The sequence below is a fragment of the Bombyx mori genome, chromosome 13, assembly GCF_030269925.1.
Source record: "Bombyx mori chromosome 13, ASM3026992v2".
NCBI classification, from domain to species: Eukaryota; Metazoa; Arthropoda; class Insecta; order Lepidoptera; family Bombycidae; genus Bombyx; species Bombyx mori.
In genome coordinates, this window is record NC_085119.1 from 4,881,857 (window position 1) to 4,908,184 (window position 26,328).

General features: G+C 40.9%; 1 protein-coding gene and 1 long non-coding RNA gene across 2 annotated transcripts in view; one reads left to right on the forward strand and one right to left on the reverse strand.

Annotated features, from left to right (window-relative positions):
* The window catches only part of LOC101742641 (synaptotagmin-5), a 53,784-nt gene that overhangs the window by 5,859 nt on the left and 21,597 nt on the right, over positions 1–26,328 (forward strand). The window lies entirely within an intron of this gene.
* LOC134200048 (uncharacterized) lies at positions 15,056–17,311 on the reverse strand. The gene is made up of 2 exons (XR_009974788.1): positions 17,072–17,311; positions 15,056–15,344 (listed from the first exon to the last, which is right to left on the reverse strand). It is a non-coding gene; the product is annotated as an uncharacterized LOC134200048 (long non-coding RNA).

Sequence of the window (26,328 nt, forward strand, 5' to 3'; positions counted from 1 at the left end):
TGGTGGTACCTACCCGTGCGGACTCACAAGAGGTCCTACCACCACAAATTTTTACTCAATTTTTACGCAAATTATAATTTTGTATTACACGATGCTATTCCTTCATAGTAGAAGTCATTCGTGGACGTCTGTTAAGTGCTTATTTCATTAAAAAAGATGGTACGTACTTGGGGTCTTCGCCAGCACTTCGCTCGATACGAATGCACCAGCCGTATTATCCTTTAGGCCACGACAACTTCAAAATATACTTTATTAAGGATAACTTAAATACCACTGGTCAGATCTTGTTAAAATTTAAGTCGAAATACCTACATGTAATGGGACGACAGTCAAACAAGAATAATGAAAATCGATTCAAACCTACTATAAAGGTTTGCAGGTAACACACATAAACATGCATACTGACATACGATACTGTCGAATTGAGAACGTCCTCTTTTTATGAAGTCTTTGTCTTTAAATGTACTAGAGGCCCCGCAGTAGTTGAAATTCGACTATAATTAATTGGATTTGTAAGTTGGTACACTATTATTATTGTGTTTTATACTTAAATTTCGCCAAGACTACACTATAAAAAATATTAACAAAGACAAACAATATTTCATCTCAATTTGACAACAGACGTCAAGAACAAAAGTTTGACAATAATAGTATGCATGCGTGTGTGCGTCAAATACATGGTAGTAGTGTGTGTAATGTTTTCTTTATTGATTTTATGTAACTTGTATGCATTATTTTTAAAAAATATTAGCATTGTGCACTTCTTCTCTATATTCTCTATAAGTGTGGAAAATTTCATACTCCTCCGTCCGCGCAATTTTCGTAAAAAGGGATACAAAGTTTTTGCTTCACGTATTAATATATAGAAGATTAGATAGAGCCGTATATTTCTATCTTAGAACGAAATTAATTAAACGTAGAAAGAAAATGCTTTGAGTTCGTTATAGAAAAACTAATTTCCGACGCTTCGTTGTAACCGCACATAACTCAGTAGCTTTAAATTACAAATTACAACCTATTTTCCCAAAGAGAACACGGCGTGGTACCGAAATTACATAAATTTAATATCGATGTTATAGTTGAGTTTGCAAAGAAAATTCACTATAACCGATAAATATTGTCTTCTTCTTCTTCTTCTCAGTCGTGTCACTCTTGACAGAGTGGTCGTGATCGTCATGTAGTGTTGGAAGGGGCAGACTTGATGCGTTTCACGATGTCGCACCATCTCTCCCTGCTCGAGACCATTCTACTGCACTCATTTAGGGGACCTCCCACTGCATATTATTATATATTATATAATATTATCTTATTTTAGTTTTATAGGTACGATTATTTTAGGTTTTTATAAAAACGTCGATTGTATTGCCTTACCGCTGTTATTTATAAATCATTGAAACAATAAATTACGAAAACCTTTTTAAAGCTGATTTACGTCTCAACAATTCGATGGCCACTTAAGTCTTGTCACGAATCGATTCTACATCATCTTGTGTTCTTAGCGATTGACCGGAATTAGTTCCAAGCGCTTCGGTAAATATGTTCGCAAAGATACTTAATCAGAGAGAAGTAATTTTGCGATATCAGCCTCATTAGCTCGTTAATATAATCGAAAGAGTATGCAAAAGACCGTAAAAACTAAGCGTAAAAATTAAAAACTAAAAAGAGTATTTGTTTTTTGTTCGCGTTGGTCAAATAAACCTAATGTTGGTGCCATTTTTTTTAAATTTGCCTACATTTCATTTTTATTGTATTATAATCTGATCATTTAAAAACTAAACAAAACTATTATTATTAAATTAAATTAAAATTTATTTACCCCACTTATTTAGTTCTATTTTATCTCTATTTCTCGATCTAGTCATCCAAATGCTCTGACAAAAAATACTTCCGCTAAAACATAAACAATAAATAAAAAAGGTAGAAGAAGAAGAGGTAGAGGAAGAAAGAGGCCTAAAATTTGAATCTTGATATAAAAAAAAACTTTATTTTAATTAATAAACTCAGGTCAGTTTGTCCTGAGATACCCCTTTACGCCTTACATCTCACTGATCACACACATGTTACACATAGCCTTCGAATCTATACATAGATATTCCGTACCAACAAACTCCGTCGTTTAGGCTATGGCTGTTGGTTTTATCGGTGTGCCTTGGAGCGATATTTTGTTCGCGAAACCGACGATTAGGTACGTCCGTGACATTTGACATTTATCGAAAGCGACCCGCCGGAGTAACGTGGCCATTACGAAGGAAATATACTTTATAGTTTTACCTTTATAACCCTCCAGCGATAAAAAGCTTGGGGATCCCGTGGTCATTGTGCTTAGTGCGAGTTTTTTAACGTTCTCGATAGCGTAAAAGTTAACTCAGTTTTGTATGGAACGTTTGCCTACGTTTGCCGCTAGGGGCGTTGTTCCAACTGCATACAGATTTGAGTTAACTTTTACGCTATCGAGAACGTTAAAAAACTCGCACTAAGTACACTGATGGACAATTCGCTGCGTGTGATCGTACCGAGTGGTGGGACTATACTATTTAATTATAAAATTGATTATTTCCATCAATTTCACGCCTGGTAACTTGTAGCTCAACATTATTTTTCTTTCGTTGTAGCTCTGTTTATTCTGTTTAGCATTTAATTACAAGGTATTAAAAAGGTAATTTGCTTAGTCTATTTTTCCAACGAATTGATTCCTAATCTATTTTTGCGGTTTTCAAGTGAACGCTTTAGGTGCGTCGCAAAAAAACAAAGGAAAACCGAATTCGGTGAAGGATATAAAATAAAAATACGATCATTTCGCAAGAAAATTTAACTACCGTCCAACAAACTTTGGAAAGTTCTGGAATTGTTTTCTCAGAACGACGTTGACATTTAAGATAATTGAATGCTCAGAAATTAAATTTTACTATACGGTGTGTATAACGTCGGGGGAAATTAAATGAGGCAGCATAAACGTTTGTAATTTGGATGTTATCTGATGAGGTAAAAGGAGCAGCAAAACGTACACGGCGCTTGTAAGGATTCGCTTAATTTACCTATCAATGTGTGTTCGTGAAAAGGGAACTACATTATGTGAACGTAGCTAATTATTTCGCATCTGTTTACAATTAAATGGCAAATTGATCACAAAATCTTTACCCAAAACAGAAATTGTGTTAATAATAAAAAAATAGATGTGTGGTGTCGTGGGACACCGGATAGGAACGATGTTCCTTATTATAAAAATATTAATTTTAAATTCTATTCGAGGTATAAAGAAAATAATTATTCGGCTATACATTTTTTATTATGATTTTTTATGGATAAAAAAAAAACTACTTTACAAAGTTATCAACTTTATTTTATTCACAATGATTTATAAAAAATATATAAGAATAATATACAAAGAAACAGCTATTTATATGAATAATAATAATAACCGTCATCACGTAGACTATACATTAGACACTGTATAGCCATCATACTAAGACTATACATAAATAATAAAAATCTTACGTTACGGACTTTTTTCCCGGTTAGGGTACTCTTCCGCATCGTCCCATAAGGAACTTCGTTCCATAAAGTGACATAATTAAAACACGAAGTCTGTAGTCTGAAGTAGTCGTGGCCTACGTGTAAGACGCCCGGCGCATTCGTATCGAGCGATATGACGGCGACGGTGTTGGAATACTGCAGGTAGCTACCAATTTTTGTAGTGGAGCACGTACTTAACGAATGTCCTCGATTCAATTGGACGGAGAAGGAATAGCATAGTGTAATAAAAATGAAACCTGCAAAAAAAAATTGGGTAATTACTGGTAGGGTATCTTACGAGTCCGTACGGGTAGGTACTGTAGGTGTTTCCACTATATTTGTGTATATTAGTTCATATTATTTATTAATTTACTTTGCACACCTACTCAATATTTAATATTATATCATATTTAATTACGTATTCTATAACACACTCTCATACAGTACACAAATACGCCAAACAATCATACATTCACAACACTATTCAAAATTATATTATTTACACAAGCATAGTCGGGCGCAACCGCTAGTATGCGGCAAAGACCCCGACTATGTATAGCTGCGTACGTACTGGTCGTCGCCTGCGCCACGACTCGGCCGCCGCTCGCGGCCAGTCGGGTTTGATCAACGCCACGCTAAGACTGTGTCACTCCTCGACTTACGCGTACTCTTTTGCTTTGTTACGATTTATTGCTTTCACCTATTTTGTATTATTGTGTTTGAACTTGCTACCGCTTTATCTGTGCCTTCTGTACTCCGTAATTTCTCCTTCTTAATATTGCTATACTATCTGTGATTGGAAATAAACTGTCCATCCAATTACGGACTCGTTATTGTGCCGCCCGGCACTGGTGACCTTACCACCACCATCAACAAGAACGACAACCAAACTGGTGACCCACGACTACGAGCACCCCGGAGGAACAGATGTCGGAATCCAGCGGATCGGACACGGCGCGTTCGCAGGTAACTACACGACCACGGCGACACGTCAAGATGGCGTCGCCTGTCGGGCCAGCGTGCCCGAATACAGAACTACCCTCAACACACATCAGGATACCACCGTTCTGGCCTGAAAAACCCGAAATATGGTTTGCGCAAGTGGAAGGACAATTTGCCATCATGCGAGTGACTGACAAGACGGCAAAATTTTATCATATATTGGCCAGCCTTGATCGCCAATATGCTGCCGAGGTAGAAGACGTGCTCACCGGTCCTCCCGATTACCAGCGGCTTAAAGAGGAGCTGATAAAAAGGTTGTCGGCGTCCCGCGGTAACAAGGTGAAGCAGCTATTGACGCACGAGCAGCTCGGTACCCGCAAACCGTCACAATTCTTGCGTCACCTACAACACCTCGCCGGACCGGAGATCCCGGAGGACTTCCTGCGGACTATATGGACCAGCCGGCTACCAACCACGTTGCAACCGATCGTCGCGTCGCAGTCGACGCTTCCATTAGACGCACTCGCCGAGCTCGCCGACCGTGTCCACGAGATCGCAGCCCCAGTACACCACGTTGCAGCAGCCGTGACGTCATCATCATCATCGTCATCGCAAATCGACAGGCTATCCCAACAAGTAGCGGAGTTGACGCGGCAAGTCAGCGCCCTGACGACGCAGGTGCATCATCAACCGCGGCCACACGAGTGCGGGCACGAACGTGGACGTCAACGACAACGCAGCCACTCATCATCACGCCGGTCGCAGTCAAACTACCGCAGGTACCCCATTTGCTGGTACCACAGCAAACATGGTGCCGAGGCGCGGAAGTGCGTGCGACCCTGCGACTACAAGGCGGGAAACCCGACAAGCAGGCAAGTGATGGCGACTCGCGACTGCCACAACTCTACGGGTCGCCTCTTCATCAAGGACCGCAGCAATAATATAGACTTCCTCATAGACACTGGAAGTGACATTTGTGTTTACCCTATTTCTAAGTTGTGTGAACGCCGTTCTAAGACTAATTATCAACTCAGTGCTGCCAATGGTACAGTTATAGACACCTATGGTTATACGCAATTAAATGCTAATTTAGGTTTACGCCGCAACTTTCCATGGCGCTTTGTTGTTGCTGACGTCACTAAAGCCATTATAGGCGTCGATTTTTTGTCTCATTATCGACTCATAGTGGATGTCAGCCAACAAAGATTAATCGATAGTCTTACCAATATGAGCACTGTAGCCAGTCTAGATGTAAATAATAATCGTGTTACTAGTGTTAAGATAATGACAGGTGGCGACAGTAAGTACCACGCTATCTTGGCTGAATACCCGGAGCTAACACGCCCAGCTGGTACTCCAGGTATTGTCAAACACAACACGAAACACTACATACGCACTACACCAGGTCCACCCGTAGCATGCTCACCCCGTCGTCTCGCGCCGGACAAACTTAAAATTGCAAAACAAGAATTTAACATTATGATAGCCAACGGAACTGCACGTCCGTCTGACAGTCCATGGTCATCCCCGCTTCACCTTACTACCAAGAAGGACAACGGTTGGCGACCGTGTGGCGATTACAGACAGTTAAATTCACGCACAATACCCGATCAGTATCCGATTCGTCATATACACGATTTTTCACAAAGTTTGTCTGGTTGTAAAACTTTTTCAGTCATCGATTTGGTAAAGGCCTATAATCAGATACCAACAGCGGAGGAGGATATCCCGAAGACCGCGATCACCACGCCATTTGGTTTGTTTGAATTTCCTTTCATGAATTTTGGACTTAGGAATGCCGGTCAAACCTTTCAGAGATTTGTCGATGAAATGACGCGTGGCTTTGACTTTTGTTACCCGTATTTAGACGATTTTCTATGTTTTAGCAAAACACCACGTGACCACGAGGACCACTTGCGCCAACTTTTCAACCGTATGAAAGACTATGGTGTTCTCATCAACCCGGCCAAGTGTGTTTTCGGTGTGCCCGAAGTCACATTTCTCGGGTACCAAATCTCTGAAAGGGGCACAAAACCACTGGATAGCAAGGTCGAAGCAATCAGCAATTTCCCCCCACCAAAAACCGTCCGAGAACTCAGACGATTTTTGGGGATGGTTAATTTTTACAGGCGATTTTTGCCCAACGCCGCTCAGATTCAAGCCCCGCTGAACGCCTTGTTATCCGGTTCGGTTAAAGCTTCCCATCCGGTAGTCATGGAAGGAGATTCACTCAGAGCTTTCAAGGATTGCAAGAAAAGCCTTGCAGATGCAGCATTGCTGGCTCATCCTGACCCTCAAGCTAAATTAGGTCTAGTTACGGACGCCTCCGATACTGCAATAGGTGGAGTACTGCAGCAGCTCAAAGAGGAAGGTTGGCAGCCATTAGGTTTCTTCTCCCGCAAGTTGAGCCCGTCACAGATGAAATACTCTCCGTACGACCGTGAGCTCCTTGCGATTTACGAGAGCATACGCTACTTTCGGCACATGCTGGAAGCTACCCACTTCACAGTCTACACTGACCACAAGCCGCTATGTTACGCTTTCCACCAGCGGAAAAGTAACTGTTCACCACGTCAGTATAGACACCTCGACTTCATCTCGCAGTTCACCTCGGACATCGTCCACATCGCCGGCAGAGATAACGTGGTGGCGGATACCCTATCGCGCGTTGATGAACTGCAGACGCCTGTCGACCTAGAAGTGATGGCCAATCTACAAGCCTCAGATGCTGAACTCCAAGACCACCTAACAGGCGAGACTTCTCTTCGCCTAGTCCAGACGAGCATACCTGGGAGTCGAGCCATTTTGTACTGCGACGTCAGCACACCGACACCCAGACCCTTCGTCCCACATCAACTGCGCCAGCAGGTTTTTGACTGCCTTCACTCGCTCAGTCATCCAGGTCCCAATGCGACAGCTAAACTCGTTGCACAACGCTTCGTTTGGCCACTGATGCGTAAGAACTGCCGTAAATGGGCCAAGGCATGTTTGACTTGTCAGCGTGCGAAGATAACCAGACACGTTGCCTCACCTTTAGGTACGCACGTTTTGCCTTCAGCGCGTTTCAGACATGTCCATTTAGACCAGATCGGCCCACTACCGCCCGCTGGCGAATATCGGTATTGCCTCACAGCCGTCGATCGCTTCACACGATGGCCGGAAGCAGTGCCTATTACTGACATTACCGCTGAAACAGTAGCCAAAGCGTTCATCTCCTGTTGGGTGGCGCGATACGGTTGTCCTACCGAGATCGTTACCGATCGAGGCGGACAATTCCAGTCGGCGTTGTTTCAACAACTGTCCAGGTCCATCGGTTTCGATCACCGGAGGACCACTGCTTACCACCCACAATGCAACGGTTTGGTTAAGCGTTTTCACCGACAGCTGAAGGCAGCCATCACCTGTCATGCTGACGTCAACTGGACCGAGTCTCTGCCGCTTGTACTCCTCGGCGTAAGGAGTGCCTTCAAAGAAGATCTTCAGTCTTCGTCGGCTGAGTTGGTTTACGGTGAGCCGCTCCGTCTACCGGGCGAATTTTTCGGCCACGAGGTTGCCTACTACACCACCGACATAACCGAGTTCTCAGCACGGATGAAGTCTTTTGCCGAGAAGGTAGGTCCTGTTCCACCCCAGCACCACTCCAAGCACAGAACCTTCGTTTTCAAGGACCTGAAAACTTGTACTCACGTATTCCTTAAGGAAGAAGTGATACGTGGCGCATTACAGCCAGCTTACACGGGTCCACACGAAGTTCTTAAGAGAGGCGCCAAAAGCTTTGTTGTTCGCGTCCTGAACAAAGATATGACAGTAAGCATAGACCGCCTTAAGCCAGCTTATATACTGTCGTCCGATGTTCCTGTACTCCGGCGCAACATACCAAAACTTCCCGATTCCGACCCGGATCCAAAACCAGATCCAGGGCCTCCATACCAGCAGACGACTCGATCGGGGAGGAAAGTACGCTTTCCCGATTATTATCGACCTAAGTAGGTCTCTGGAGGGGAGTGTTGTAGGTGTTTCCACTATATTTATGTATATTAGTTCATATTATTTATTAATTTACTTTGCACACCTACTCAATATTTAATATTATATCATATTTAATTACGTATTCTATAACACACTCTCATACAGTACACAAATACGCCAAACAATCATACATTCACAACACTATTCAAAATTATATTATTTACACAAGCATAGTCGGGCGCAACCGCTAGTATGCGGCAAAGACCCCGACTATGTATAGCTGCGTACGTACTGGTCGTCGCCTGCGCCACGACTCGGCCGCCGCTCGCGGCCAGTCGGGTTTGATCAACGCCACGCTAAGACTGTGTCACTCCTCGACTTACGCGTACTCTTTTGCTTTGTTACGATTTATTGCTTTCACCTATTTTGTATTATTGTGTTTGAACTTGCTACCGCTTTATCTGTGCCTTCTGTACTCCGTAATTTCTCCTTCTTAATATTGCTATACTATCTGTGATTGGAAATAAACTGTCCATCCAATTACGGACTCGTTATTGTGCCGCCCGGCACTGGTGACCTTACAACCACCACCGACAACGACTACCAAAGGTACCACTACCCTGCCTGTTTCTGCCATAAAGTATTGGTCCGTGAGCTCGTTCTCCCAACTAAACAATAAAAATAAAAATAAATATTAACGCCTTAATGTCGCGTTTTTTACTGTCATTTTATTATCTCCAACGTTTAGAATATTGAACAGCTTTCGTAGTCACGGACGGCTAGTGTTATTCGTCGATATTTCAATATGTTGTGTTAAATACACACACTAATATAGGAACTTATTCCAGTCCGAATAATTATTGACGATTGCTTCTATACTAAGCAGTACTTATTTATATTTCGCTGACTATCGCTATAGGAATACGCTATTGTGCCCCTAAAATTACTGATTTTCATGATCGACGCTAACACCCACCATCAGGTGGGCCGATATGCTTTTCTGCTTAAAATAGCAATAAAAAAAAAGAAAACTATACTAAATTAATGGCAGAACCTCAGTTAATTAGATCATTTAATAAACGTTGTAACTATTTTGTTTTTTTTTTTTTTTTTCTTCTCCTACCTAAGCTGATAGCCCTAGCGGCTATGTCAGCGTAACCCTAACTTTAGTAGGTGAGCTCACGGGGCTCAAACCTGACGATGTTGCTAACACGAACCCTAGCAAGAGTCGTGCTTCGCAGAATCTACCACCGGATCGGAAACGCGACCCACTGAGAAGATCCGACGAGAAACTCAGTGGGCTGTGTCTGAGAGTTAATTTACTCGTCGAGCCCTTCGTCGCAAGCGACGAGTTCGACGAGAACGGTGACCGGTGCTTGAAGTACCTAAAAGCACCGTTAGTGGATCGGGAGGATCCGAGATGACGTGTTTTGGGCGACGTCGACTGCTTTCCATTCTGTCCGCAGGATCGGGAATGTAGTTACCGGCGGCCACGATGAGAGGGTTCTCGTGTCGTGCCGCTTTATCGAAGTGGATGTAACTATTTTATTGTTGTAACTATTTATAGTTATATACTCAGTATAGTTACAACGGCTAAATAGTTACATCTAAACGTTGTAACTATTTAGCCGTTGTAACTATACTGAGACCTTAAAACTTATATCTCGAGGTGGTTGGCGCATTTACATTGTAGATGTCTATGGGTTCCAGTAACCACTTAACATCAGGTGGGCTGTGAGCTCGTCCACCCATCTAGGCAATAAAAAAAAAAAAAAACAATCATTACTCAATTTTACATCATTTTACAAAATTTTGAACAGCTCCATCTATGAAACAACAATGGAACTAATGCGCGGAAAAGGTTTGAAACATTTTCTCGACGCATATAAAGGTATCACTCGCCGGCTTCGACCAAAGAGGGCACCTACGGCGCGTAGCTACAGTTTTCTGTCGTAGAGCTCGTAGATATCGTAGAACTAATTATGCGAACGAAAGGCAAAGTAATGCTTGACTGTTCGGTAGTCATCAGTACTTCTTCCGCTTTTTCATATGCCGGTACACGGAGGGTCCCCCGTAGCGCTGATGAGTCAGAGTACGAATTGAATTCCTATTCCAGCCTTCAGCGCGACGTATCATTTTAAAAAGAAATTTCATTCTTAAATAAGAGCCCGTTTTGTGAGTGCCCATATTTTACCAGCTAATTGTCTTACTTATAGAAAGCTGATCGACGTCACGTTCCACCTGGTCTTTTAAGTGGTTACTGGAACTAATACGCATCACAAGCGAAGTGCCGTTACAATTATAATTTGCGTATTACTGGTGGTAGGACCTCTTGTGAGGCCGCACGGATAGATATCGCCACCCTGCCTATTTCTGCAGTGAAACAGTAATACGTTTCGGTTTGAAGGCAGCCATTGTACCTTACACTGAGTTAGAGCACATGTTTCAAAATTTATACCGGCATTTACGTTGTTAATGTCTATAGCCTTCGGTAACCACTTAACACCAGGTGGAGCCCGGGCTTATCCTTCTTCTAGTTCTAAATAAAAAAAAGTTAAGTAACAATAAAAAAACAATAATTATTTTACATCTTTTAAAAATAACCTTTTCGCCAATTAATTGTCTTAAAGTAAATTTATTTTAAATGGAATATTTGAGAAACTTGTATATTGTGTGAAGCTACGATTCCGAAGCAAGTTTAAATAACAAATAATCTAATACCGAAACAGATTATATCGTATCAAAACAATCTTATGTTTTAATACGATTTCAAAACATTTTTTTTTTTATCCACAACGTAAATGCGCCACCCACCTTGAGATATAAGTTCTAAGGTCTCAAGTAAGTTACAACGGCTGCCCCACCCTTCAAACCGAAACGCATTACTGCTTCACGGTAGAAATAGGCAGGGTGGTTTTACCCACCCGCGCGGACTCACAAGAGGTCCTACCACCAGTACAAGAGGTCCTACCACCAGTACAATTATACGTTTACCGATTCCTGTTCCCATGATTACTCGATTTGGGCCCGGCCAACAGATGTGGGTGTTACGGAATTTTAATGAACAACTCTAAAATATTCAAAGCCAGCCTGACGTCACGACGGACGCCAACACATACGACACTCACTGCGCACTCCCTAACAAAAGCTATAAAAGTTAAAACAAACATTCGTCCAATTGTGTAGCCGTATCTACATCCGCGTACAAATAACTAATTATTACGTTCAATAACGCTACGATATGTAAACGCCTTTGTTTTTGCCACGTCCTTTGTATTTGAGTCGACTATTATCAAAGCCGGCAATGTGACTTTTGGATAATTATTGGTAAATCAGAAAAACGAATTTTTGACTTTGTATTCCATTGGCAGTCACACAACTCTTCTGAACGACATCTTAGATAAATAACAGGTTAAGTATTAACCTTTATTTAATGCAGGTTTTGAACCGTATTCTTTGAAGGAGACGATTATATTCAAATCAATCTGTATTGAAATATCAATAGTTTTTTTTTGTCCAAATGCACAGATTGCCACCTTTGATAATAGACGACTCATTTGTCGTAATTCAAAGCGAAACATTAAATTGAAAATGGTTACCATGAACTAATGTTGTAATGTATTTAAATAAACAAGGGAACGTTTTTTTTTATCTTTCGCTGCGTTCTTAATTTTTTTTTTTTTTTAAAATGACAACCATTGTCGCAAAAACGTCATTGATATGTGAATAATAACATTTTCGTTTTGATATTAAATCTATAGTACATTAAATCACCTTAAAAATTGGAGTCGGTTAGAATAAATAATATTATTTTAGAAGTTCCTGCAACTAAGCCTGGTCTAACTAACTAGCCTTAATATTGTTATCGGTCAATAACAAATGATAAAGCTTATCGAAGACCTTCAGGAATCACCCAAAATTTCGGAGTTTTCCTCCACGGAAAATTAATTATTGCTAATAAGTAAAGATAAAGATAGAGATACAGATATAGATAAGTAAAGATATAAAATAGAGATAAAGATAAAGATTGAAGAGCTTGAATTGTCTTGAAGTAAATTTATTTGAATCTTATTTAGTCGTAATGTGCTTCGACTATTCAAGTTCATGTTATTAATCATGTTTTATTACGTATTATGTTATATTACGTTATGTAGTATTGAAGTGAAACTTCTTTATCGGCGTTGGAAAAAAATTTACCGTCACATTTTTCGGTTACGCGTCACATTTTTCCGTTACGCGCCATCTTTTTTGTATTCATGTCTATGATAATAAAATCCTTTTGTTTAAACTTTATCTAATTTAACTTTTTTGTATTCATGTCTATGATAATAAAATCCTTTTGTTTAAACTTTATCTAATTTAACTTTATTTAACCAATTTCTAGAAAGTTGCATGTAGATCATTTTTCGAAAAATAAGGCCATAAATAAGTTTCACTTCTTACGTGTGTACACTAGTACACGCACACATTTTTTATTATCATGTTTTACCAAAGTTGCTTTCAATGAATCATTCTCGAATGCTTTCTCTGGTTATTCAAGTTAACAAATGACGTGTTAAACAAAAAATAATAATTAATTTTAAGATCGCTTGTCGAACAAGTAAATATTTCTAAGAATCCAAATGAAATTATTCGAATATTTAAGTAAATTAGTATAGAAGAAAGCTTAATCCAACGATTGCCTTTTACTAGTACCTTGAATATTTCTTTCCTAAAAATCCTGTCAGTGAAGTCAGTATAATTTCCTATCGGATCCCCTAGTTCCGCAAGCAGAACACACAATTCCCTGTCCACTTTCCGTTAAGAAATTCTCTTTACATTTCCGTTCTATATATTACTCGTACTTCCTTATTTGTAATGTGTTCGTGTATGATTTCCTTGTACTACGGCTGCGCTGCTAAAGAATTTGTCACTCGATTTATAAATGAAAATTTTATAGTAGTTCGCCTCGGTAAATCAGTTTTTGGGTTCGTTCTGGCGAGGCGGGGGTGCGGTAGACATGGAGGCACTTGCGGGACGCGGGGGGAGGTACTTGCGTCACTCTGATCGATGCAGCACTTGTTGCCGCCTTCAACAGGCATCAAATATCTAAATATTACCGCACGAACAACCAACACCTCCTATTGTTTCGTAAAGCCTGGTATTCTCTGCGCTCCTAACAATATTTATATTTTATAACTTATAACCTTTTTTATAACTTAACAGTGAATTAATGCTATGATTAAAACATGAATTATTTACTAAATCGGTAGTAGCAATAAAATTAATTATACGATTTTATTTGTTAGTTCAATTTGCAAATGTGATTATGCACTCGAATTAAACATCCAGGTAGGTACATGGAAACTATAAACATAAGAGCAAACCGTTTCGTTTGACACTACAGTATTACGTATAGCATTTATTTGTTATTGTGATTGTCGACTTTGCTGTATCGGGCGGTACGGCTTAAATTAGAATGTTCAAGTACCGATTTTGCAGCTCGGATGTTGAAGAATAGTCACGCAGACGCTGTTTCATTCTAAGCTCTTTAACATTTTAGCGCTCTTTATTACAACACCAACGGTCGAGAAAGGTTTATTCGGCAAAGAACTCAACTTTTGTTAATGTTGACTACGCGTTTCGAGCAAATTGCAGAATCCGAATAAAAGGTCCGAAATAAGGAAAACGTTTGTCAGATTTGATATGCGTAAAGATAAATTTCGTCTCAGAATAGATTTTGCCCGTTGAGTATTCTGCATTAAAGATTATCTATAAACACAATCAAAAGAGACAGCCAGAAATAGGCTAAAAAGCCACCAAATATTGCTTATTCTATTTGATATTCTTTTGATGTTATTACTTTTTTCTAAAGCTTAAATATTTCGTATTTTTCCTATAAAGATCTATATAATGGCTGCTATGTTTTCTACTTTACGAACAAGGAAAATATGCGTAATGGAAAACGTGCTCACATCGTGCTCTGAAAAAACTATATTGAACAGAACAAACTGCTGTAATCTTTATCTATATTTTCTTAAGTTTTTTTTTTTGGATTCATGTAAGGTACGCGCGTATTAATTTTGAGCTCCAGTGTAGTCGCTTCATTTTTTTATTGCTTAGATGTGTGGACGAGCTCACAGCCCACCTGGTGTTAAGGGGTTACTGGAGCCCATAGACATCTACAACGTAAATGCGTCACTCACCTCGAGATATAAGTTCTAAGGTCTCAGTATAGTTACAACGGCTACCCCACCCTTCGAACCGAAACGCATTACTGCTTCACGGCGGAAATAGGCGGGGTGGTGGCACGCACCCGTGCGGACTCCCAAGAGGTTCTACCACCAGTGGATACGCAAATTATAATTTTGCGGGTTTAACTTTTATTACACGATGTTATTCCTTCACCGTGGAAGTCAATCGTGAACATTTGTTGAGTACGTATTTCATTAGAGAAATTGGTACCCGCCTGCGGGATTCGAACACCGGTGCATCGCTACATACGAATGCACCGGACGTCTTATCCTTTAGGTCACGACGACTACAAATACTACGGAAGTTTTACCAAGTCAGAATTCTTTCAACTTTAAATATTTAGCAACAGACATTGAAGCGTGACCCGGTTTCCCTAAGTTATAAATACAAACTAAAATTGTTCTTTCGAAATGACCCATACGATCATATATTTTATATTCGTTTACAAAGCAATTTACAGATTGTTAACAGATAAGTTAATTATTGTCATGGAAACGACGATAACGTATCGATGTCCATTAATAGGTTCCTATTATAGTATCGCTCTTAATTAAATAAGTTGCTGAATGTTCGTTCATTTATAGCTATTGTCCGAAGTCATTAAGTAAAGTGTTTCGGCTGTAACAATTGAACAGGCGATTGCATTCCCACTAACACATGATCCGCGTCGTTTGGTTATTTAGTTTCTGGAAAATAAACGTAATTCTTTTTAGAACGCTTTTACTAGCCAATTTTAGTGTAATATCAAGAATGTGCGATTAACTTGAAATTTTGTACAATTTTCAACCAACAAAATAAACATTATTATTCTAACCTAAAATTCTGATTTCGGACTAATCAAGCTACTACTACGAACTAATAAAACTAAAGTTTTTTTTTATTGCTTTCCTGGGTGGACGAGTTCACAGCCCACCTGGTGTTAAGTGGTCCATAGACATCTACAACGTAAATGCGCCACCTACCTACCTATAAGTTCTAAGGTCTCAAGTATAGTTTCAACGGCTGCCCCACCCTTCAAACCGAAACGCATTACTGCTTCACGACAGAAATAAGCAGGGTGGTGATACCTACCCGTCCGGACTCACAAGAGGTCCTACCACCTGTATTGATTATTAGTTTTTCTGGAGAACGATCATCAATTGCACGACCGTCGTTCTTCATTGATATTTATTATTGGGTGCTACTGAAGGTAATAATAATAAATAAATAAATATAATAAATAAATATTTACTAACAATCACGCCACGTTAACTGGTCCCGTGATAAGTTCGTAAAGAACTTGTGTTACAGGTACCAGATAACGGAAATAAATATAAGATTTTTATTATACACATACACATATTTAATATACATCCATAACCCTGGAAAAGACATTTATATTTATCATACAAATATCTTCCCTTGGCGGGATTCGAACCCGCGACCCCCTTGTGTAGTGACCATATCACTTACCACTACACCAGACGGCCGTTAATGGTAATGGTTTTTAACATGGCTATTTAAAACCGCTTCGAAATTTTAATTTAGTTTGAAGTACCCCATTATTTCCATTCGCTAATTAAAAACACGTCTTCGCCAACAGTGAACCCATATGCAAAAAAAAATTCATAAATTTATCTTTCACAGTATCAATTGGAACCTATCATTTGGTAATTATATTCGTTAAAATAAATGAAATTTCTTAACCTGTTATTTTCTTTGGTCTACTTATAACATACATGGTTACATTTAGCCACTCTTAACAGATTATTGGCAATAAGCGCAGCGACAATTCCGCTAAGAATATCTACATTGTGTGTAAAGTAATCCCATACTAAAATACGTTTATACAGCCCGTAAAGAGTCCTTAATACCGAGCGAAGTTTTAATCATAATTTTAAGAGCAATTTTAATTTTAATTTAACTATACAAGAGTAATATTGTTTTAATGAAAATGTTGTGTAACACATAAGTAAGTTAATAGGATTACATTTACTTTAAACAATAGAATGCATAGTATACGATACAGTATAAATGAGTCGTCTATTATCAAAGGTGGCAATCTGTGCATTTGGACAACAAAATTTTATTGATATGTCAATACAGATTGATTTGAATATAATCGTCTCCTTCAAAGAATACGGTTCAAAACCTGCATTAAATAAAGGTTAATAGTTAACCTGTTATTTATCTAAGATGTCGTTCCGAAGAGTTTTGTGACTGCCGATGGAATACAAAGTCAATAATTCGTTTTTCTGATTTACCAATCATTGTCCAAAAGTCAGATTGCCGGCTTTGATAATAGTCGACTCAAATACAGTCACAAAAATTTTAGATTAAATACCAATATGATCAATCGATCAATATTTGATAAATCCTTCGCATTACATAGATATACCAAGCGATTACGCAAATTTAAAACGTTTATGCTTACATATATAGTTGTCGCACAGAGCTTTCACTGAATCAATCTATATATTAATACGTGAAGCAAAAACTTTGTATCCCTTTTTACGAAAATAGCGCGGACGGAGGACTATGAAATTTTCCACACTTATAGAGAATATAGAGAAGAAGTGCACAATACAAATATTTTTTTAAAATAATGCATAAAAGATACATTAAATCAATAAAGAAAACATTACACACACTACATACCATGTATTTGACGCACACACGCATGCATACTATTTATTGTCAAACTTTAGTTCTTGACGTGTCTGTTGTCAAATTGAGAATAGATTAAATATTGTTTGTCTTTGTTAAAATTTTTTATAGTGTAGCCTTGGCGAAATTTGTCATTATAGAAGTATAAAATACAATCATAATAGTGTACAAACTTACAATTCCAATTAATTATAGTCGAATTTCGACTACTGCGGGTCCTCTAGTACACATTAAAATGTACTCGTATATATGAACGTATCATCCCCTAGGCTTCCTATCAACGCAGTAATGTAACTTTGAAATCCAATTTAGAAGGTTATGTAAACAGTTTCTCGTGGATGCTGGCTGGCCGCTTTCGATTTAATGTTTTGTTACTTGAAATAGATAACGAGTTTAATGTTTGTACGTCGACCATTAATAAAAAAAGGATAATAAGTAAGTAAGGTTCACTTTGGGTACTCGGAGTTTAACATTATATTATTACAAGAGAACCCTTTTAGTGCAAGAAATAAACGCAATTGGCTCGTGACGTTATTCTAGTTTGTTTTGAAGGGCTGTCGGATGTATAAGCCAAGAAAAATTACCACATATATTTTCTTTTCCAGAATTTCTGTAAATTAAACGGTTGTGTAGAAGAAACAATTTTAGCGATAAGACCATCTATGGTATCTGTTTGTTGACTGTTTTCTAATGTTGTGTTTTGGTGTGCAATAAAGTGTATTATCTCTCTCTCTCTCTCTCTAATTGACCCACATCAACAAAATTCGCAATTTATAAGTACTATATAATACTTCCATTAGCTGTCGAATTTTTTATTCCACATTAAACCCATCTAGATCATATTGAAAAAACAAATGGAAATCAATAATATTCATTCTCTTCTGTTATGAATTCTACCATATCTCCCCTAATAGGTACCAAGGTTGCGATTATGAAAAAAAATATTATCATGAATAATCACGACAATTCTTAAATCACAGTAGTAAAATAACATTTGACAAGTGGGAACAACTGCACGCAATTTATTGTTAAATCAGCATTTGTTAAAACAACTGATCAACGGGGTGACATTCGTAAACTACCTTCGCTTTTAAACAACAATTACTTTCAGCTAATTGTCTTACTTTTATTTAAGATTTTTTTTTTTATAGAAGGCTGGTCGACCTCACTTTCCACCTGGTTTTTTAAGCGGTTACTGGAACTATTACGCATCACAACCGAATTGCCCTAGCACACCAAGAGGCCACATCAAACTCTCCATTTTACTTAAATGTGTATTAATTTCTCGCTTATTTCTCTTAAATAAATCTCGCTAATTTCTCGCTTAAATATTCGTGATTTTTAAAATGATATCTTTGATACATTAAGAAATAATAGGTTCTACCCCAGACCAAGTTTCGAATCTCTAGCAATAGAGCATTTAGTAAATGTATAATATAATAAAACCATTATATCAGCCAACTTACAACAATGTATTAAATGAAATTAACCAACAGAATAGAGCTTCGCAATGTGATTGGTACGGTATCGTATGATATCAGAACACAAGCGAGGGTAGGTACTAATTGTGAAATTGAATTATTTATCGAGCTACACGAACCCAATTATAATACATATACTATATTAGGTACATTTTACTGTTGAAGGGTTGTTCAATTATTGAAAGTGTTTAATATCGTTCGACTGGTATAACACGTTCCACATTTTAGGGAGGATCCCGAATATCGACGTAGCTACTATGGCGCGGCAAGTTTTAATGCCCAGACGATGGATGATTCGAAACTGACAGTACTATAGTTCGTAGGTACATCCTATATAAATATCATAGATAATACTGTAATGGGTAATATCGGAGGAGACAGCGAACAGTGTGCTTAGTGTGAGTTTTTTAACGTTCTCGATAGCGTAAAAGTCAACTCAAATTTGTATGAAGTTGGAACAGCGCCCCTAGCGGCAAACGTAGGCAAACGTTCCAACTCCATACAAATATGAGTTAACTTTTACGCTATCGAGAACGTTAAAAAACTCGCAATAAGCACACAGTTTATATTGCAGTAAACGCCCAATGCGTGTCATTGATTTGGTGTGTCTTTAATGTTAAGCGGAACGTTTTCAAGGACTATATATTTTGTACGAACGTGTATATTCTCGCCCAGTTACCTACGCTTATACGTATAAACGTATGGCTTTTGTGGGTAGGTTTGCATTCTTTGCACTCCACGACTATGCTATAGGTACGACAGGCAACGCTTTCATTGTTTCTTATAGGTGACTTAGCTGTACCCGACCGCTTCGCTGGGCATTTAAAATAAACATTATTATTTCTCACCCCCACAAACATTCTCATCATTAACGCCCTCGCAACCGGTGTAGGGAGTCCAAGACTCATATATTAGCCTATCCATTAAGTACATGTATTTTCTACATGGAGACGAAGTTTCAAGTCAATTGAATGCATGGTTCAGTAGTTATAATGGAACATCCGTAGGAGTTATTGTAAGCTTTAACAAATAGGAACCACGCCTCCGATAATTTCGGCTGCAAAACAGAATAGGTTAGAGTAGGTTATATTCCCCGAAATGACTATTCAGTTGTTCAGATTTCATAATGAATTTAAAAAAAACATTCACTTTAGAATATTCACCTCGTAAAATGTATTTGCAGGCCTATGCAAGCTCGGGTGTTATCTCTCTTGACAAAGGTAAGCACTGCAGGCGCTACAAACGCTTTTAACACACACAATGGTACACAAAACTAAACACTGCCGAGTGCTGCCGAACCATTTAACGTTTAAAATTACCTTTTCTGTTCTCGCTATATATATATATATTTTTATTGCCCCTGTAGGCAGACGAGCATACGGCCCACCTGATGGTGAGTGGTTACCGTCGCCCATGGACTTCAGCAATGCCAGGGGCAGAGCCAAGCCGTTGCCTTCTATAAATGTACAGTTCGCCTACTTCTAGACTGTACAGTACAGTCTTGTATCGACCACAGAGTAAGTTGCCACTGCTGCTCACGGATGTGAACAAAGCCAGGGGCACAGCCAAGACCCTGTATTGCCTATTGCTGAGAACTCTTCTTTAACGTTCTGTAAATAAGGACTTATTTTAGCGCTCAGAAAACACTGTGGACGGAAATGAACTAGAATAAATTAAATTATAATTTATATAAATTATGATAGAAATTATAATTTGCATAATTACTGGTGGTACGACCTCTAGTGAGTCCGCGTGGGTAGGTACCACCACCCTGCCTATTTTTGCCGTGAAGTAGTAATGCGTTTCGTTTTGAAGGGTAGGCAGCCGTTGTAACTATGTTTGAGACCTTAGAACTTATATCTCAAGGTAGATGGCGCATTTACGTCGTAGATGTCTATGGGCTCCAGTTACCAGTTAACACCAAGTGGGCTGTGAGATCGTTAACCCACATAAGCAAAAAAATAAAACGGAAGATAGAAATGGTCTTTAGACACGCAATGCGTTTAGGCAGTACGATGAACTGCTCGTATGCTCCGATGATATAGATGGGCAAAAAGGTGAAAAGGTGAAGGGGATCACCTCAAACAATTTGTCACAACAGTCCCAGTGGCACGTGCAGTACGAAACACAAAGGTATCCCAAGTTCCTGCGTTGACCCAAATTATTGGTCAATTTACTTTGAATATACGATTGAATTATTGGGTGGATTTTAGATCCTTCCCTAAAAAAAGATGGATATCAATTAGAACACCATCAATCGGATTCAATCAAAGGGGTGTACGTAATATGCATAAAAAAAAACTTAAAGAAATATTCAAAAAACTAGAAAACCATTGCAGCTTCAACTACGGCGTCCAATTGGGAATCTTAACCATACGGGGCCTAGTGGGATACACAAAAAAAAAACATAAAAAAGTCGTTAGGAGCCTTCCAGAATTCCAACAACAACTGTACCAATCTTTGTATCAATCGGATGAACTGCTTAACAACGCGAACAAACATTCATTTATATTTTTACAGTTTGTTGATTGAAATAACAAGTTTTTAGGCACTTAGTGAGACGGAAAATTCTTAACGTTTAGTTTTGTCCGACAAATAAATTAAATTCACAGACAAATAAAAACAACATTCGTTTTGTCTGAAAAACATCACAACTTGGACATTAGCGTGGTACAAAGTTCTCTACGAAAATATTTACCGGCATCAATCATAACCATTATGGCTCATCGATTTCCAGGAAATTGGAACTGGAAATTTTCGCAGATCTCTCAGGAAACTGCGAATACATTGGTCATTTGACATTATTAAATTAGAGAGAGAGAGAGAGAGAGAGAGAGAGAGAGAGAGAGAGAGAGAGAGAGAGAGAGAGAGAGAGAGAGAGTATTCTTTATTGTACACCAAAAAACAAATAAACAATAAATTAATTCATTACTCGCGTATATATGTGAATTTTGTTTAAAATGTTCTTATCTGGATGTGTTACTTTTGAAATATTTTGTTGTAATTTAGTTTAGAAATCTATCATCTAGCTGTATTCTGCTGTTTTTATACTGTCATTGTTGTCAGACGAGCTTGCCGCCCAACTGATGATGAGTACTCACCGTCACTCGAGGACATCAGCAAGTTCCAGTCAAGCCTGTTGCATAATAAACGAGTGGTTTTATACTTGGAGCCTTGGAGCCAATAAATACCAGATCATGAATCCCACCACCAACCCAGAGGAAACACCAGATATGAAATCGGAATCTCGGAATATGAAATAACAGTTATCGTATACCTACAAGATAGAATTGACTTTGCATCAAAACAGAAATAAAGAGGGCTATTCAAAATGAACGTGTTACTAATGGTAGGATGGTAAACTACTGGTGGTAGGACGTCTCGATACTGGTGGTAGGACCTCTTGAGAGTCCGCGCGGGTAGGTGCCACCACCCTGCTTATTTCTGCCGTGAAGCAGTAATGCGTTTCGGTTTGAAGGGTGGAGTAGCCGTTGTAACTATACTGAGACCTTAGAACTTATATCTCAAGGTGGGTGGCGCATTTACGTTTTAGGTGTCTATGGGCTCCAGTAACCACTTAACACCAGGTGGGCTGTGAGCTCGTCCACCCACATAACCATTTAAAAAAAATAAATAAATAAAAATAAATAAAATAATAATAATATTCGATGTTGCAGGGTAGTCGGGTAAAAATCAGTTTAAAATCTAAGTGGCCAAATAAACACACGACTTTTGGCTTCGCTAGACAATTCCTCCAAACAATTCTTCTAAGCAATTACGATGTTCGTATAAAAAGGGACTTCGTATTGTCTCAATATGTCCCTCGTGACCTTCCTACCTGTACCTGTTGCTTACGGCTTAAGAAAGTGTCGGTCTGAACTGCGCCACCGGCTGTGGGGTTACAACTTATCGTGAAGAGCCTGAATCTTGGGACTCAGCCAGATGACAAGGCTCTTTACGTCATCTATACATATAAATAAAATTGGAGTGTCTGTTTGTAATATTGAAATAACCGCTTATTACTACATTGCATATGAATATATATACGGTACATACACCTAAATAATTTTTTTTACAATTTTTGTTTGTCTGTTTGTTTCGGCTTATCTCTGGAACGGCTGTACCGATTTTGACGGGACTTTCACGGATAGGTAGCTGATGATATGATGATAGGTGGTAGAACCTCTTGTGAGTCCGCACGGGTAGGTACCACCGCCCTACCTATTTCTGCCGTGAAGCAGTAATGCATTTCGGTTTGAAGGGTGGCTGCCCCACCCTATAACTATACTGAGATTTTAGAACTTATATCTCAAGGTGTGTGGCGCATTTACGTTGTAGATGTCTATGGGCTCCAGTAACCACTTAATACCGGGTGGGCTGTGAGCTCGTCCATCCATCTAAGGAATAAAAAATAAAAATAAAAATCAAAGCGAACTGTATCGTCTAAGATACATAGTTACATTTACTCATTCCGATAGAGGCACCCGTCACGTGCGGACGTGCTCATCGACCACTCGATCGCCCGGTCTTTGTTCGCCCGGCTTTTGTTAGCCCGGCCATTGTTCGCGCGGCCTGTGTTCGTGGTACATATGCCGACTAAGTGCTCTTTCTGGAAGTTTTTATTTGTTTTGTTTCCTTTTGTTGTTTCTGTGTTCGTGGTACATCTGCCGACAAACTGTTTTCCTGGAAGTGTTTAATTGTTCTGTTTCTTTTTGTTATTTCCGTTTGGTTGTGTTTTTTCTTTGTCCTGAAGTAATCGTGCCGCTTCGCCACCTGTGTTCAATAGAACCGCTCAGGTCCGAGAAGTTGGGGCCTCGCCGCAAGGCGAGTGTTTTCAAGACCCGGGGCCGCCCCACCTGGGCACTCAGCGATCATGGACGCTGTATTCGCGGAATTCCTCCGACTTCGCCACCCACAGCTCGCCTCAGAGTTTCTGGCCTTCAAGGCCGATCACACCGCGAGCCCTCTCGTGGACTCCGCCGAGCTCGCTGCTCCTGCGTCGCCTGTACCTGCGTGCAAAGCTTCTGCATCGAGCACCGCAGCCTCCGTCGTGCCTGCCGTTCCCGCGTCGCCTATACTGGCGAGTAAAATTGCTGCGTCGTCCGCCGTGGCCACCGTTCCAGCAGCGCGATCATCCGCAGCCTCCGTCGTGCCCTCCAAAACACCTGCTCGTAGGTCACCTGCGCCCGCCTCCTCGTCCTCCGACTCTGACTCGGAGATGGAGGTCGACCTCGCTCCCGCCTCATCGACGGATGGATTCACCCTGGTACAAAAGGGTAAGAAGCGTGCCGCGGAGTCTCGAACTCCCGCGGCCGCTAAAATTAGCAAAGCCGCGAACGCGTCGCGCCCCCGCCCTCAGACTCCCGTTGCGCCTCCAGCCCGTGCCACTCCGTCGCCGCGTCCGGTGGCACAAAATAAAGCCCAGACCCCTCCCCCGGTAATCCTCCAAGAGAAGGCAGCTTGGGATCGAGTTTCCCTGGCCCTTAAGGCCAAAAATATCAACTTCACGAATGCCCGTAACCTCGCGAACGGCATTCAAATTAAGGTTCGAACACCCGACGACCATAGGGCCCTCTCTTCTTACCTCCGTAAGGAGCGTATAAGTTTCCACACGTATACGCTCCAGGAGGAGCGTGAACTCCGTGCCGTCATACGTGGCATCCCTAAAGAGTTGGATGCCGAGCTAGTCAAGGCTGACCTTCTCGAACAAGGCCTACCGGTTAACTCCGTACACCGCATGCACACAGGTCGCGGAAGGGAGCCATATAACATGGTTCTCGTCGCCCTCCAGCCTTCCCCCGAGGGTAAGCAAATATTTAACATCCGAACGGTCTGTAGCCTTTCCGGAATCGCCGTCGAAGCCCCACACAAGAAAGGCACACCTAGCCAGTGCCATAACTGCCAATTATACGGGCATTCTTCCCGTAACTGTCACGCGCGACCCCGATGCGTCAAGTGTTTAGGAGATCACGCCACGGCCCTCTGCACTCGCGATCAAAAAACCGCGACGGAACCGCCTAGCTGCGTCCTGTGTCGTACACAGGGTCACCCCGCAAATTACCGCGGATGCCCCCGAGCCCCGAAAATAAATCGCCGCGTCGCCCGCCAAAACCGCCTCCGAGCTTCCGGCCCAGACATCAAAGCCTCGGCACCCTCTGTGTCGCAGGCTAAGCCAGCGTTCGTTCCGGCGCCGGTGCCCAGTGTCTCGGCTTGGGCGAAACCGCTGCCGTACACGAACACGGTTACAACTCCCTCCTCCGCAATTCGTCCCGCCCCCGCAACTCGTCCCTCTCCCGCGACTTGCCCTCCGACCGCGTCCGACAATCTCGCTTTAGCGATCGACTTCTTTCAGTCGATCAACTTTGAGCGCGTTAACGCTTTGGGCGACGCCATTCGCGCTGCCTCCACTGCACAACACTTTATCGCCGTTGTGCAAGAATACGCCGACGTATACGCGTCATTAAATACGTACGTCCTCCCCTCACTCCGCCGGTAATCAATGGCTTATATAAGGCTTATATATTGCGGTAGGCAGCGGCTTGGCTCTGCCCCTGGCATTGCTGAAGTCCATGGACGACGGTAACCACTCACCATCAGGTGGGCCGTATGCCCGTCTGCCTACAAAGGCAATAAAAAAAAAAAAAAAAAAAAAAAAAGTAGAATAAAGCCCCTATCCGTAACGATAGGATTTTTTTAACGCTTACGGTCTCGCAAATCAACGTGATCAGGTTTCTGACTTTTTGCGTGACCATCAAATTGATATCTTTTTAGTGCAGGAGACCCTACTTAAGCCCGCGCGCCGTGACCCTAAAATCGCGAACTATAACATGGTCAGGAACGACAGGCTCTCTGCTCGTGGTGGTGGTACCGTCATTTACTATAGAAGAGCCCTGCATTGCGTCCCGCTCGATCCTCCCGCGCTCGCTAATATCGAAGCATCAGTGTGCCGAATCTCACTGACGGGACACGCGCCGATCGTTATCGCGTCCGTTTATCTTCCACCGGATAAGATCGTTCTAAGCAGTGATATCGAGGCGCTGCTCGGCATGGGGAGCTCTGTCATTCTGGCGGGCGACCTAAATTGTAAACACATCAGGTGGAACTCACACACCACAACCCCGAATGGCAGGCGGCTTGACGCGTTAGTCGATGATCTCGCCTTCGATATCGTCGCTCCGCTAACACCGACTCACTACCCGCTAAATATCGCGCATCGCCCGGATATACTCGACATAGCGTTATTAAAAAACGTAACTCTGAGCTTACACTCGATCGAAGTAGTTTCAGAGTTAGATTCAGACCATCGTCCCGTCGTTATGAAGCTCGGTCGCGCTCCCGACTCCGTTCCCGTCACGAGGACTGTGGTGGATTGGCACACGCTGGGCATCAGCCTGGCTGAATCTGATCCACCATCCCTCCCGTTTAACCCGGACTCTACACCGTCTCCTCAGGATACCGCTGAAGCCATAGACATCTTAACGTCACACATCACCTCAACATTAGATAGATCATCGAAACAAGTTGTAGCGGAGGACTTCCTTCA